Here is a 15,351-nt window from a genome sequence, read left to right as displayed (position 1 = left end):
CATAATCATACCGACCGATAGAATAAAGGTAGCATGTTATTTACTCCCCATGGTGAACGGCGTAAATGTTAAATGCATAGAACAATGGCCAATTTGCTGTGTTTTTTTTATATCCCCCTCCAAAAAAAAGGAATTAAAAGTTAATAAAAAAAATTCTATATATTCCAAAACGGTGACAATGAAAAATTGTCACCGTTTTGGAATATATCATCCCGCAAAATCATTCCGCAAAATACAAGTCCTCATACAGCCATGTCCACGTGAAAATCAAAGAGTTATAGCTCCTTGAATGTGACGATGGAAAAACTAAAAAAATTACTTGGTCATTAGGGCCCATAATGCAGGGGGAAGGGGTTAAAGAGCATGTGTGGCAGTGTGCTTGTGTGCCTCCTCCAACCCTATGTAACTTTACTTGCGGGACATTGTAAGAATTTTTTCTCTTCCACCACCTTACTGGGTTAGATTCTAAGGTTAGGCACAATAAATTAAATACAAGAGTGAGTGTATAAAAATGTATTTAGTTTAAAGAATGAAACGACTGTCACAGTTATTCTGAGACTTATATGGACATATGTACACAAAGACAGCCATAAGCAATAAACTTTACAGAGACACTTTTTGCTTATCATCAACAATAGTTACATTACACATTATAGTTACCATACATGGACTTTCCACACACTCCAGTAAGTCTCCTCTCCAGTATGTCCCTCCTTAGTGACCTCCCTAGTGCCCCCCAAGTCATGCTTGGGTCTTTTATACCCCTTTGACTGCCCCCCTTGGAAACACATAGTCTGACATTCCTGATTAAAGAACTTCCTCAATCATTTTACCTTCAAATATAGAATACTGGTGCCACTTATCAACCATCTTTAGCATTTTATTACATCCTGAGTTGACTGCGCTATTGTTTCCGTCCAAAACGACGAAGCCAGTCACAACGGTGACAGACGGAAACCATTATATTTCCATCACCATTGAGTTCAGTAGGGAGGGAAACGGAAGCAGAGGTTGTCGTTTGACTTTCCGCTGAGATGTTAACCCGACGGAAACCTCAGACGGAACCCCTCAGCGGAAACGAACGGTGATGTGAACAGGCCCTTATTGTCCACACTACTGATTAGCATCTGTCAAAGATACCTGTGAATGTCTTGGTCCTATGTTGTGAGAATCAGATTAAACAATAGGTATCTTGCATACTAATAAGATGCATTTCATTGAGACATGCAACTATACCCATGAACCTCCATCTTTGATTCACTCAAATAAAATATACTATATGATATAATATATAACATTATATAAGGCTTTCATTTTTCAAAACCTTCATTTCTTGCAACATCCTGTTAGGGATCTGCCAGGTACTTCATCTAGCTATTCTCCTGGGATTAATCAATCCACACCTGAGGCCAGACCTGTTCGACTGACACCATCTCCCACCAACCAGGGTGGCAGGCTCAGGAGTGGGAGAGCCTATCGCGGCCTGGTCTGTCGGAGTTAGCTCCGCCCCCTGCCCTTTATTACCTGCCCTGTGCTCTCCCTCAGTGCTTGTAATTCTTTTGGATTCCTGGCCCCACTGCTGCTTGCTCCAGCCTGCTTCTGCCGTGCTTCTGCCTTGCTGCAGTTCTGCTTGACCTGCTTTGCTTTGCCCCTGGCTTGCTTCTGTCTCCGTGCCCGCTCGGGTGTACTCACTTCGTCCTGGTCCTGACTGTTCGTTCGCCGCCCCGTTTCCTCGTGGCGTTCCGTGGCTACTGCCCCTTCCCTTGCGTGTCCCCTGTTTGTCTTCCTGTGCACTTAGCCAGCGTAGGGACCGCCGCCCAGTTGTACCTCGTCGCCTAGGGCGAGTCGTTGCAAGTAGGCAGGGACAGGGCGGTGGGTAGATTAGGGCTCACTTTCCCTTCACCTCCTTCCTGCCATTACACATCCATAATCAATCTATCACTGGCGCATTCTCCCTCTCATCCCCTCTTGTGCTGTGCTAAAGGAAAAAAGTCATATACTAGATGTCTGTATGTATATGCAAGCACCATTTTGGTGGAGCTTGCGATCTGATTGAGTGGAACTCATGAGCAAAAATTGTGCAGGTGCAGCAAGCAGAAAAGTCAGATAGAGAAACTGGCTGCTTCAAAGCCCAATGACCCCCAACCTGGCATTAGTTTCTAGAATCCTCAAAACAACAAAAGATTATGGACATAAGATTACGACGGATAGGATTGTCCAATTGATAGTTTGCATAGAGGTATTATATGGTCATATATGGCACTGTAATTTGAGCAATGTATAACTGTATTATTTCTGCACTATATAGAGGCATTATTTGGGCATTGGATGATATTTTTTAGGTATTATACAGCAGTTTTATTCTGCCACTGTATATCAGAATTATTGTGGCATGTATAGTAACATTATTCAGACACTTTATGGCAGTATAATTTTGGTACTGTTCAATGGTATTACTTAGACACTAATGGAAGCATTATAGAAGTACTGAATTTGAGCACTGAGTAGTAGCATTATTACATGGCAATTATTTTGCCTTGTATAGTGGTATACCATGGGCACAGTATGACATTATGATTTAGACATTTTGTGTTGATTTACTTTGAAAGCGTATTAGTGTTGTTACACTATTATTTAGGCATCGTTAGCCAGTATTATTTGAGCATATGAAAGTATTATTTCAACATGATAGTATCATGTACATTCATATTGTTCAATCATCGTATGGTAGTTTACAAAGGTGTTATTTGGGTACTGTTTAACAATATTGTTTGGGAACAGTACAATTGTATTATTTGGTTATTATATGTCAATATTATTTGATCAATGTATTACAGTGTTTTTTGAGCACTGCATGGTAGTATTATTACAGCATTGTACGGCAGTATTATTTGGCCACTGGGTAATTGGAATTCTGTGTTTCATGGCTGGAGGCTTTTAAGAGTCTAACAACCAGAGCTGGCCTTGGGTTGGGTGGCGCCCTGTGCGGGACTCTCTATTGCTGCCCTCCACAAACCAAAAATTAACCACATATATAGACACGTACATACTGCAACATTTATACTGTACATACATAAAATAAATATATAAACATACAGACACATATATATACACACACAAGTACACAGACTGGAACATATACAAATAAATAAAAGGCACACACACATATATATATATATATATATATATATATATATACACACATACAGGCACATATATACAAGCACAAAGACACATTCATATACAGACCCATATATAACCACACAGGCACATATGTACACAATACAGTTAATGTAGTGGATGTTACCTGCAGTTCTATGTAACACCACAGATAACACAGTGATAACTATACCGACACAGGTACATATAAACACACAGAGGCATATACACACACACACACACACACACACACACACACACACACACAGGGCCGGCCCTAGGATAGATGGCGCCCTGTGCAAAATGATCTTTCGGCGCCCCACCCCATCATTAAAAAAAAATGCCCCATAAAAAAATGATAATGCCACTTTAGTGCCCCCATAAAGTATAATAACAATATTTAATAATATAATATATTACAACCCCTTCAAGGACACCGTATTTTGTCCTCTAATTGTGCCCACAGTATTATGCCCCCTGTAGTACCCCTACACAGTATAATGTGTGCTTAGTGGCCCCCACACAGTATAATGCCCCCCCTGTAGATTTTGCCATATAGCCTCCCTGTAGACAGTGCCATAATCCCCCACCTACTTTTTGTAGATCGTGCCATACAGCCCCCCACACCTCCCCCTTGTAGACAGTGCCATACAGTCCCCCACCTCCCTTGTAGACAGTGCCATACAGTCCCCCACCTCTTTTTGTAGATCGTGCCATACAGCCCCCCACACCTCCCCCTTGTAGACAGTGCCATACAGTCCCCCACCTCCCCCTTATAGATCGTTCCATACAGTCCCCGCACCTCCCCCTTGTAGACAGTGCCCCCAAAAATTTTACTCACCTAGGCCCCGTTCCCATGACGAACTGAGCTGCTCCATGACGGGACCCTAGTACAAAAGTTTCCCAACCTTTTCGGACTCGAGGCAGCACTGGAAAAACAAAATTTCCTCAGGGCCCCCCTACCAAAAATTGTTTTGAGAAATACAGAAAACGGCTAAGAACAAGCACTCCACTCGTAGGGCATGTTCACACACGTTTGTAAGGCAAAAAAAATCTGCCTCAAAATTCCATCAGCAACTGACAGCGTTGTGTGACCTTTTTTTTGTGTTTTTTCTTAAGCTGTTGAAGCGAATGCAAAAGACGCAGGAAAAAAAGCTCCAAACAAGCGCCGCGCTTATTTTCTGCCTCCTATTAATTTCAATTGGAGGTCAGAGGTGGAAACCACTTGAAGACCATCAGCCCCCCACTCACAGAAAAATTACCATCAACCCCCCGCTCACATCAAAATGACCATCAGCCCACCACTCAGTAAAATGACCATCAGACCCCCACTCACAGATTCCCCCTGTAGGTAGCGCCACACAGCCCCTTGTAGGTAGCGCCACACAGCCCCTTGTGGGTAGCACCACACAGCCCCCTTGTGGGTAGCGCCACACAGCCCCCTTGTAGGTAGCGCCAGACAGCCCCCATGGGGATAGCGCCACACAGCCCCCTTGTGGGTAGCGCCAGACAGCCCCCTTGTAGGTAGCACCAGACAGCCCCCTTGTAGGTAGCGCCAGACAGCCCCCTTGTAGGTAGCGCCACACAGCCCCCTTGTAGGTAGCGCCACACAGCCCCCTTGTAGGTAGCGCCACACAGCCCCCTTGTAGATAGCGCCACACAGCCCCCTTGTAGATAGCGCCACACAGTCCCCTGTAGGGAGCACCGCACAGCCCCCTGTAGGGAGCGCCGCACAGCCCCCTGGTAGGGAGCGCCGCACAGCCCCCTGGTAGGGAGCGCCGCACAGCCCCCTGGTAGGGAGCGTCGCACAGCCCCCTGGTAGGGAGTGCCGCACAGCCCCCTGGTAGGGAGTGCCGCACAGCCCCCTGGTAGGGAGTGCCGCACAGCCCCTTGGTAGGGAGTGCCGCACAGCTCCCTGGTAGGGAGTGCCGCACAGCCCCCTGGTAGGGAGTGCCGCACAGCCCCCTGGTAGGGAGTGCCACACAGCCCCCTGGTAGGGATTGCCGCACAGCCCCCTGGTAGGGAGTGCCGCACAGCCCCCTGGTAGGGAGTGCCACACAGCCCCCTGGTAGGGAGTGTCGCAAAGAACCCTGGTAGGGAGTGCCGCACAGCCCCCTGGTAGGGAGTGCCGCACAGCAAACCTGGTAGGTAGTGCCGCACAGCCCCCTGGTAGGTAGTGCCACACAGCCCCCTAGTAGGTAGTGCCACACAGCCCACTGGTTGGTAGTGCCACACAGCCCACAGCCCCCTGGTTGGTAGTGCCACACAGCCCACAGCCCCCTGGTAGGTAGTGCCACACTGCCCACAGCCCCCTTGTAGGTAGTGCAAGAACTACGAAATGACCGATAGCTGGCGGGCAATAGACATTCAAAAAAGGACAACTGCGCAGGAGCACACAAAATACCCAGCTTTCCCAGCTATCAAATAAATGTGTGGAAATAAACTAAGTTATAACTTTTATTTAGTCTGAGTAAAGGATTAATCCTTTTAGCTAGATTAAATAAAAGTTATATCTTAGTTTATTTCCACACTTTTTTTTGATACCCGGGAAAGCTGGGTATTTTGTGTGCTCCTGCACAGTTGTCTTTTGTAGGTAGTGCCACACATCCCACAGCCCCCCTGTAGATAGCAACCCCCCCTCCTTCCAGTAAATATAGCGCCACCATAGCTCCCTGAAAGAGCGGAATCCCTGTGTGGCCGGGGATTCCGGTCCTGGAGCGCTGCTTGATGCCTCTGTCCATATATGGACAGTGACATCAGGGAAAACTCCTGAGGCGGAATCCCCTTCCACAGCGTTGCAGATGCTATGACCGTCGATTCCACTCCAGGAGAAGCTCCTGTCGTCTATGTCCATGACGTCATTGGCTTCTCCTGGAGTGGAATCCCCGGTCATAGAGTCTGCAATACTGTGACCGGGGATTCCGCTTCAGGAGTTTCCCCTGATGTCACTGTCCATATATGGACAGAGGCATCAAGCAGCGCTCCAGGACCGGAATCCCCGGCCACACGGGGATTCCGCTCCTTCAGGGAGCTACTGTGGCGCTAGTAGACAGCATACCTCCCTCCTCTGCTATAGTGCCCCCCTGTAGATAGCGCCACTGTAGCTCCCTGAAGGAACGGAATCCCCGTGTGGCCGGGGATTCCGGTCCTGGAGCGCTGCTTGATGCCTCTGTCCATATATGGACAGTGACATCAGGGAAAACTCCTGAAGCGGAATCCCCGGTCACAGCGTTGCAGACGCTATGACCGTCGATTCCACTCCAGGAGAAGCTCCTGACGTCTGTGTCCATGACGTCATTGGCTTCTGCTGGAGTGGAATCCCCGATAATAGAGTCTGCAATGCTGTGACCGGGGATTCCGCTTCAGGAGTTTTCCCTGATGTCACTGTCCATATATGGACAGAGGAATCAAGCAGCACTCCAGGACCGGAAAACCCTACGTGACAGTTACATTTGTTCTCGGGCGTTATAGCAATGATGCCAATGGGGCAATTTACACGTATTTGGTAACATTATACATGGGAGAGAGTGGAAACTATTTTGTGACTTACATTTTTCCAATTAAACTAATTATGTTAAGTTACAAAAGGAAAAAATGAAAGAAATTAGAATTTTTCCCTTTTTTTTCCAAATTTCTCTATATAAAACGTAAAAAATGAAAATATACTGGTTCTGTCTTGGTACCACTTTAAACACCCATCTGTTGTCCAAAAAAAGAAAAAAAAAGTTATTTGGCTGAAATATAAAAATAAAAAAAATCACTCTTAAAATTTTGCATTCGAAAAGTGGACATTTTGATGTGGACATTCAGGCATCAAAAGGCCTTGGTCTTGAAAGGGTAAAACAGCCCAGAGCAGTGGGAACAAAGCTGGGTAGGCAAACAGAAAAGCTGGAGGAAAAACATGCAGTAGATGGGTGAAGTCTGGAAACAGGTGAACAGGCAGGTACCAGCATGTGACAGACTACCAAGATGCAGACTGTCTGGAGGCAGAAAGACATAATCTGGCAGGTGCAAGACTGGCAGGAAGCTGTTATTGGATTAATACTGGCTATCCTGAGGTATGAGGTCTAAGGGAACCTGGTCTTCCCCCTCTAGGGGATTTACTCCACTGCAAGGGTATTCCTTAAGTCATGGTCCCCAGGATAGTCTCCAAAGATGGTAGCTGGCTAGGAGGCAGCAACAGTCAAAAATAGTTTGGTCATATGTGCAGGTAAAGAGAAGTTGATAAGCCAAAAGTCAGTAAGATCAAGCCACTCAAGAAGTGACTACGCTATGGATATCCATGAAAAAAAAGGAAACCTTACGGAACGGAAACCAACTGCAACGGTAGCATTACCATTGAAATCAATGGTAATGCTAACGGAAGCTACGGTATTTGTTTAGCTTTCCATTCATCGGTTCCTCAGATGGAAAGGTCGAACGAAACTGATGAACGAAAGCCCGACACTGATGTGAACAGGCTCTTACTAAGAAATCCAATGTTAACTAAAAAAAATATTGTCATTAAATAACTACAATATTTTTCAGTTTTTTTCCCATATGTTGGTTGGTAATGCAGCAAAGACACTGCTGGCATTCCTCTATTAGATTGTGTAGCATGTGTGGTTCTTTATGTAGAACTAAGATGCACTTGGGATTGTGGTGTGAGACAGGGCTTATGAAAATTTTATACAGATAGCTTGAGGCTTAAGCAAAAGAGGTCAAAAGAATATATATTGTAATATGAGGATTTTTTTGCTGGTATTAGCAAATATCGAAAACCATTTGTATAGGTAATAAATATCTTTATAGTCACAGAGGCTTTTTAAACTTTTGACATATTCATCTTTTTTTCTAATTATGTTTTGATGGCTAACAGACATTTTTAGAATTGTTCTTCAGCCTTTCAGGTCTAGCAATTAGACTCATACTTGTAAATAATCCTCTCTGGATGAAGACCACAACTCAATTTGACATAAGTCTCATCCAGGAAATAGGGGCATATAAATGTTTGTGGATACCCTGGACAAAACATGTGTGAAAGCCCCTTCCCCCTTTTTCATTTTTGAAAGAAGAACAATGGAAATACTACTGCCCAAATAATAGTTCAATGCAGTGCAAACATAATAATGGCATACAGATCCTACATAATAGTGTCACACAGTGCCCAACATACCAGTTTTAAAATTACAGCATTATATAGTGCCCAAACAATACCACTAAACAGTGCCTAAATAAGAACTAAAAAGTAACCATAGATGCACATCAGCATATGCGGGGTGGTGGAGACTCTAATGCAACTGTACCTTTCGTATGCTGCAGCATTAACATTAACAGTCCCAGACCGTTACCCCTCCACCACCAAATTGGCACTATGCAATCCAGTAGGTAGCGTTCTCCTGGCATCGACCTAACCCAGATTTATCCATGAGACTTACAGATAAGGAAAGGTGATTAATCACTCAGGAGAACATGTTTGCACTGCTCCAGAGTCCAGTGGCGACGTGCTTTATACCACTCCAGCCGACGCTTGGCATTGTGGATGATGATCTTAGGCTGTGTGTAGCTGCTCAACCATGAAACCCCATTTCATGAAGCTCTGGACAGAATTTTTGTGCTGATGTCACTTCCAGAGGCAGTTTGGAACTCTATAGTGAGTGATGCAACAAAGGAAAGATGATTTTTTTTTTATGCACAACACGCTTCAGCACTCCGTGGCTGTGAGTTTCTGTAGTCTACCAATGTAGACTACATCTAGGAGCTGTTGTTACTCCTAGATTAGTTTTGAAGCTGTTGACTTCAAAATAATAGCGCTTAAAGTTGACTGCGGCAGATCTAACAGATCACACATTTCCTAAACTAACTCTTTGGCAAAGGGGGTATCTTATGACAGTGCCACTTTTAAATTCATTCAGCTCTTCAGCACTCCCCATACTAATGCTAATGTTTGTCTATGTAGGTTACATGACTGTGTGCTTGATTTTATGCACCTGTTTGCAATGAGTGTGGTTGAAACACCTGAATGTAATAATTAGGATGAGTGTCCACATATTTTGGCCATATATTGTATTTTATACATGGATGCAGTAATTATAAGTGCATAAATACAGCACTAGGGACAACTTAAAAGAAAAGTGGAACTGACTCAGGTCAAATTCAAACACCTTGGCAGGTTTTCAGCCCAAGCTTGGAAAGCAGTATTTGAGGGAGAAGATGAGAAACAGTTTTACTGGATGATAAGGATGGACCAAATTTATGATAGCGTGTGCCTGCTTTCTATGAATCAAGAGAATAAAATAACTCACACCTATTCTGTCCTGTGTCTTCGCAAAATAGATCTCCCATAAAAGGTAGAAAACTGTCTTTTTAGTGCTACCTATAGATGGATCTCTGCTAGAAGAATTAGTACTTTTCGTCAGGCTCTGGGGGAGATCCATTAAGACTGGCGTTTCATACGCTAGGTTTAATAAACAATGGGTTGGAGTAGGATGCGACTGCCTTTTAATGAATATGCCGCTTCTTTCAGCTGATCGTGTGCCACAATTGCAGCGCAACGATCAAGGCCGTGGGTGTAATGACAGGGATAGGGAAACAGACAAGTGAGCCCTAATCTACCCGCCACTCAGTCCCTGCCTACTTGCAACGACCCGCCCTAGGCGACGGGATACAACTGGGCGACAGTCCCTACGCTCAATAAAAGCACGACAGACAAACAGACAAGGGTACACAGAGCTAGGGGGAGAAAGGGGCAGTTGCCCACGCCAACACCGTGAGCAACAAGAGAAGTAAACAAGCCGAGTCAAACCAGGAGTGTACGCGGTACCAAACGCAGAGCAGAAGAGTAGTCAGCAAGCCGGGGTCAATATGAAGCAAGGACAATAGTACAAGATGCTGCAGCAGGGCCAGGAAACCAAACGAAAAGAATCACAAGCAAAGGAGGAACAGGAAAGGCAGGTATAAATAGACAGAGGGCGGGAGCTAGCTCCGTCTGGCCAGGCTGTGATAGGTTCTCCCACTCCTAAGCCTGCCACCCTGAGTGGTGGAAGATCGAGTCAGTCTCACAGACACAGAAGCAGGTGCCGACTGATTATCTATGGGCGTTAACCCCGAAGCTGTGCCTGGCAGATCCTTTACAGTGGGCTACAATTGTGATGCATTACCCTGGCCATGCGCCTCCCATTCCTCCCTACGCAATGGACATCAAATAAAAAAAAGAGGTATACTTACCTCACTACTTCTGTTCTCCAATCTCGGTCCCCTCACACTCCATGACCATGCGAAGGTATTGACGTCGAGCAGCGTCAGTTCCTAATATGTGACACAGCACTTAACATCATCAGTGCTGCATCACATACAACGTTCTGACACTGCCCGGCATCAGTATGTTGTATGAGCCTCGGCATTCTGAGGGAGCCTGAGGGGACCCATTGGGGAGAAGAGGAGCAGGGAGGTGAGCATATTTTTTTTTTGAATTTGTCCGATGGGAGGGTAGTCTGATTTAAAGGGCAAGGTACGGGTCCCAGAACAGGCCTGTACCTTGCTATCCCCCACAGAGTAAAACCTATGCGAGCTAGGATCTGGTCAAGACTTTTGCTATCATTTACGCCAGTTCTCTGGCATAAATTTGTTCGGCCACTGTGACCCTGCTCTGCCACCTTTTGGGAAGCCAAGCCATTTTTCACATAAGTGGCGAGTGCAGCGTAAGAAGGGCAAACGTTTTGGGCCCTTTTGCAACTTTTATATGCGAGAAAATCAGCCTAGAAAGGTTGATAGATTTCCCTGACATGCCATAAATGATTTATCATTACATAAGGGCTAGTGAGAAGACGGTAACATTTCCTAGAAAAGTAAGTACACGATTGAGCTGTAATGACAGGGGGTAGGGAAACCGACAGTGAGCCCTAATCTACCCACCACTCAGTCCCTGAATACTTGCAACGACACGCCCTAGGCGACAGGGTACAACTGGGCGACGGTCCCTACGCTCAGTAGGTGCACGACAGACAAACGGACAAGGGGACACAAGCAAAGGGAAATGGGGCAGTTGCCCACGGCAACACCGTGAGCAAAAAGAGAGGTGAACGAGCCGAGTCAAAGCAGGAATGTACGAGGTACCAAACGCAGAGCAGGAGAGTAGTCAGAAAGCCGGGGTCAGTATGAAGCAAGGTCAAATAGCTAGGAGCTGCAGCAAGGCCAGGAAACCACACGAGAAGAATCACAAGCAAAGGAGGAACAGGAAGGGCAAGTATAAATAGACAGAGGGCGGAACTAGCTCCGTCTGGCCAGGCTGCGATAGGCTATCCCACTCCTAAGCCTGCCACCCTGAGTGGTGGAAGATGGAGTCAGTCTCAGAGACATAGAACCAGGTGCAGACTGATTACCCATGGGCGTATACACAGAAGTGCCTGGCAGATCCTTTACAGTACCCCCCCTTTTATGAGGGGCCACCAGACCCTTTCTAAGTGGACCTGGTTTATTGGGGAAACGAAGGTGGAACTTCCTGACCAATACCCCAGCGTGAACATCCCGGGCGGGTACCCAAGTCCTCTCCTCAGGCCCGTATCCTCTCCAATGGACCAGGTACTGGAGGGAGCCTTGGACCATCTTGCTGTCCACAATCTTGGCCACCTCGAATTCCACCCCCTCAGGGGTGAGAACGGAAACAGGAGGTTTCCTCGAGGGAGCCAGGACGGGGAGCAGCGTTTAAGGAGGGAGGCATGAAACACGTCGTGTATACAAAAAGATGGGGGCAACTCCAGTCGGAAGGAGACAGGATTGAGGACTTCGATGACCTTATACGGCCCTATAAACCGGGGAGCAAACTTCTTGGACAGGACCTTAAGGCGCAAGTTCTTAGATGATAACCATACCAGATCCCCGACCATAAACAAGGAGTTAGCTAGCAGAACGTCTTCTATCAGCCTGAGTTTTTTGTATACTCTGGGACGCCTCTAGGTTCTTCTGAACCTGGGCCCAGACTGTGCACAGTTCCCGATGAACGACCTCTACCTCGGGATTGTTGGAACTACCAGGTGAAACGGAGGAGAACCGTGGATTAAACCCAAAATTACAGAAAAAGGGGGAGACCCCTGACGAGTTACTGACCCGGTTAATAAGGGAAAATTCGGCGAGGGGAATGAATAAGACCCAATTATATTGACAGTCAGAGATAAAACACCTTAAATATTGTTCTAGAGACTGATTAGTCCTCTCAGTTTGGCCATTACTTTCAGGATGGAAGGCAGAGGAGAAGGACAGATCAATCTCCAACTTTTTACAGAAGGCTCTCCAAAACAATGAAACAAATTGTACCCCTCTGTACGAAACAATATTGACAGGGACCCCATGGAGACGCAGGATGTGTTTAACAAACAAGGTAGCTAACGTCTTAGCATTGGGTAGTTTTTTGAGGGGCACAAAGTGGCACATCTTACTGAAGCGGTCTACTACAACCCACACCACCGACTTGCCTTGAGATGGAGGCAAATCGGTGATAAAATCCATGGAGATATGGGTCCAAGGTCTCTGGGGAATGGGCAAAGAACGTAGTAAGCCCGCTGGTCGGGACCTGGGAGTCTCGGACCTGGCACAAACCTCACAAGCGGCGACGTAGGCCTTAACGTCTTTAGGCAACCCTGGCCACCAATAGTTTCTGGCAATGAGGTGTTTGGTACCCAGGATGCCTGGATGACCAGATAGTGCGGAGTCATGATTTTCCCTAAGTACCCTTAGCCGGAGTTGCAGGGGAACAAACAGCTAGTTCTCAGGAAGGTTCCCGGGAGCTGAACCTTGATCAGCCACAATTTCAGAGACTAAATCAGAATCAATAGAAGAAACGACTATACCAGGAGGCAAAATACAAGCAGGATCTTCCTCCGAAGGAGGGCTGGCCATGAAGCTACGCGACAGTGTATCGGCCTTAATATTTTTAGACCCAGCCCTATAGGTAACCAAAAAGTTGAATCTGGTAAAAAATAGCACCCATCGAGCTTGTCTCGGGTTTAGCCTCCGGGCAGATTCTAGGAAAACCAGATTCTTGTGGTCGGTAAGGACCGTTACCTGGTGTCTAGCCCCCTCCAGGAAGTGGTGCCACTCTTCAAATGCCCATTTAATGGCTAAGAGTTCGCGGTTGCCAATATCATAGTTACTCTCAGTGGGCGAAAACTTCCTGGAGAAGTAGGCACAGGGACGGAGATGGGTGAGGGACCTGGTACCCTAGGACAAGACAGCCCCCACTTCCACCTCGGATGCGTCAATCTCCACGATAAATGGCTCCATTTGGTTGGGCTGGACAAGCACCGGGGCCGAGATAAAGCACTTCTTAAGGACCTCAAAAGCCTGGACAGCCTCAGGAGGCCAGTGGAGGAGATCAGCACCTTTGCGAGTGAGGTCCGTAAGAGGCTTAGCGATGACCGAGAAGTTAGCAATAAATCTCCTGTAATAATTAGCGAACCCCAAGAAACACTGTAATGCCTTCAGGGAGGCAGGTTGGACCCATTCCGCCACAGCCTGGACCTTGGCGGGGTCCATGCGGAATTCATGAGGAGTGAGGATTTGACCCAAAAATTGTATCTCTTGCACCCCAAACACACATTTTTCGGTCTTAGCAAACAGTTTGTTTTCCCGAAGGACCTGGAGCACCTTCCTGACATGCTCAATGTGGGAGGACCAGTTCTTGGAAAACACAAGTATGTCATCAAGGTAAACTACAAGAAATACCCCCAGGTAATCTCTTAAAATCTCATTTATGAAATTCTGGAAGACCGCGGGGGCATTACACAACCCAAAGGGCATGACAAGGTATTCAAAATGACCTTCCGGCGTGTTAAACGCAGTCTTCCACTTATCCCCCTGTTTGATGCGGATAAGGTTATACGCCCCCCGTAGATCAAACTTAGAGAACCATTGGGCCCCCTGGACTTGATTAAAGAGATCAGGAATCAAAGGAAGGGGATACTGGTTCCTTACAGTGACCTTCTTCAAGTTACGGTAGTCAATGCATGGCCTAAGACCACCATCCTTCTTCCCGACGAAGAAGAAGCCAGCACCTACCGGAGAAGTAGAGGGGCGAATGTAACCCTTGGCCAGGAATTCCTGGATATACTCTCTCATGGCTTCACGTTCGGGACAAGAAAGGTTAAATATCCTACCCTTAGGGAGCTTAGCTCCTGGTACCAAATCGATAGCGCAATCGTATTCTCTATGAGGAGGTAACACTTCGGAGGCCTCCCTAAAGAAAACATCGGCAAAGTCCTGAACAAACTCAGGTAGCGTGTTCACCTCCTCAGGGGGAGAAATAGAATTAACAGAAAAACATGACGTCAAGCATTCATTACCCCATTTGGTAAGCTCCCCAGTATTCCAGTCAAACGTGGGATTATGCAACTGCAACCAGGGAAGGCCTAAAAAGAAATCGGACGATAATCCCTGCATCAACAGTACAGAGCACTGCTCCAAATGCATGGAGCCAACAATGAGTTCAAAAACAGGGGTATGCTGAGTAAAATAACCATTAGCAAGGCATAGCTAGAGACATAGCAAATTCCACAGACATGATATTAGCAGAAGACCCTGAATCCACGAAGGCACTGCCGGTAGCAGACCTACCACCAAAAGAGACCTGAAAGGGAAGCAAGATTTTATTACGTTTCATATTTACGGGAAATACCTGTGCGCCCAAGTGACCTCCCCGATGATCACTTAGGCACGGAAGTTTTCCGGCTGCCTATTCTTACGCCTAGGAAAGGTGTTCACTTGATGTTTGTCATCCCCACAATAGAAGCAGAGACCATTCTTCCTGCGGAACTCTCTACGTTGACGGGGGGACACGGAGGCCCCGAGTTGCATAGGTATCTCCGAGTCTTCCGTGGAAGAGCGAGGCAACGGGACCTCGGGAGGCATCATGGGGGAGTCAGAGGGGAAAACACAAAACCGTTCAAGTTGTCGTTCCCTGAGACGTCGGTCAAGTCGTACCGCTAAAGCCATAACCGGGTCTAAGGAGTCAGAAGAGGAATAGCTAACTAGCAGGTCTTTCAGGGCGTTCGACAGACCCAACCTAAACTGGCACCTTAAGGCAGGGTCATTCCACCGAGAAGCTACGCACCACTTCCTAAAGTCAGAGCAATACTCCTCCACAGGTCTCTTACCCTGACGTAAGGTCACCAGCTGACTCTCGGCAAAGGCTGTCTTGTCAGTCTCGTCATAAATGAGTCC

This window comes from Rhinoderma darwinii, chromosome 1 (genome assembly GCF_050947455.1).
Source record: "Rhinoderma darwinii isolate aRhiDar2 chromosome 1, aRhiDar2.hap1, whole genome shotgun sequence".
NCBI classification, from domain to species: Eukaryota; Metazoa; Chordata; class Amphibia; order Anura; family Rhinodermatidae; genus Rhinoderma; species Rhinoderma darwinii.
The sequence above is the reverse complement of the archived record's forward strand: the minus strand, read 5'-3'. Positions refer to the sequence as shown.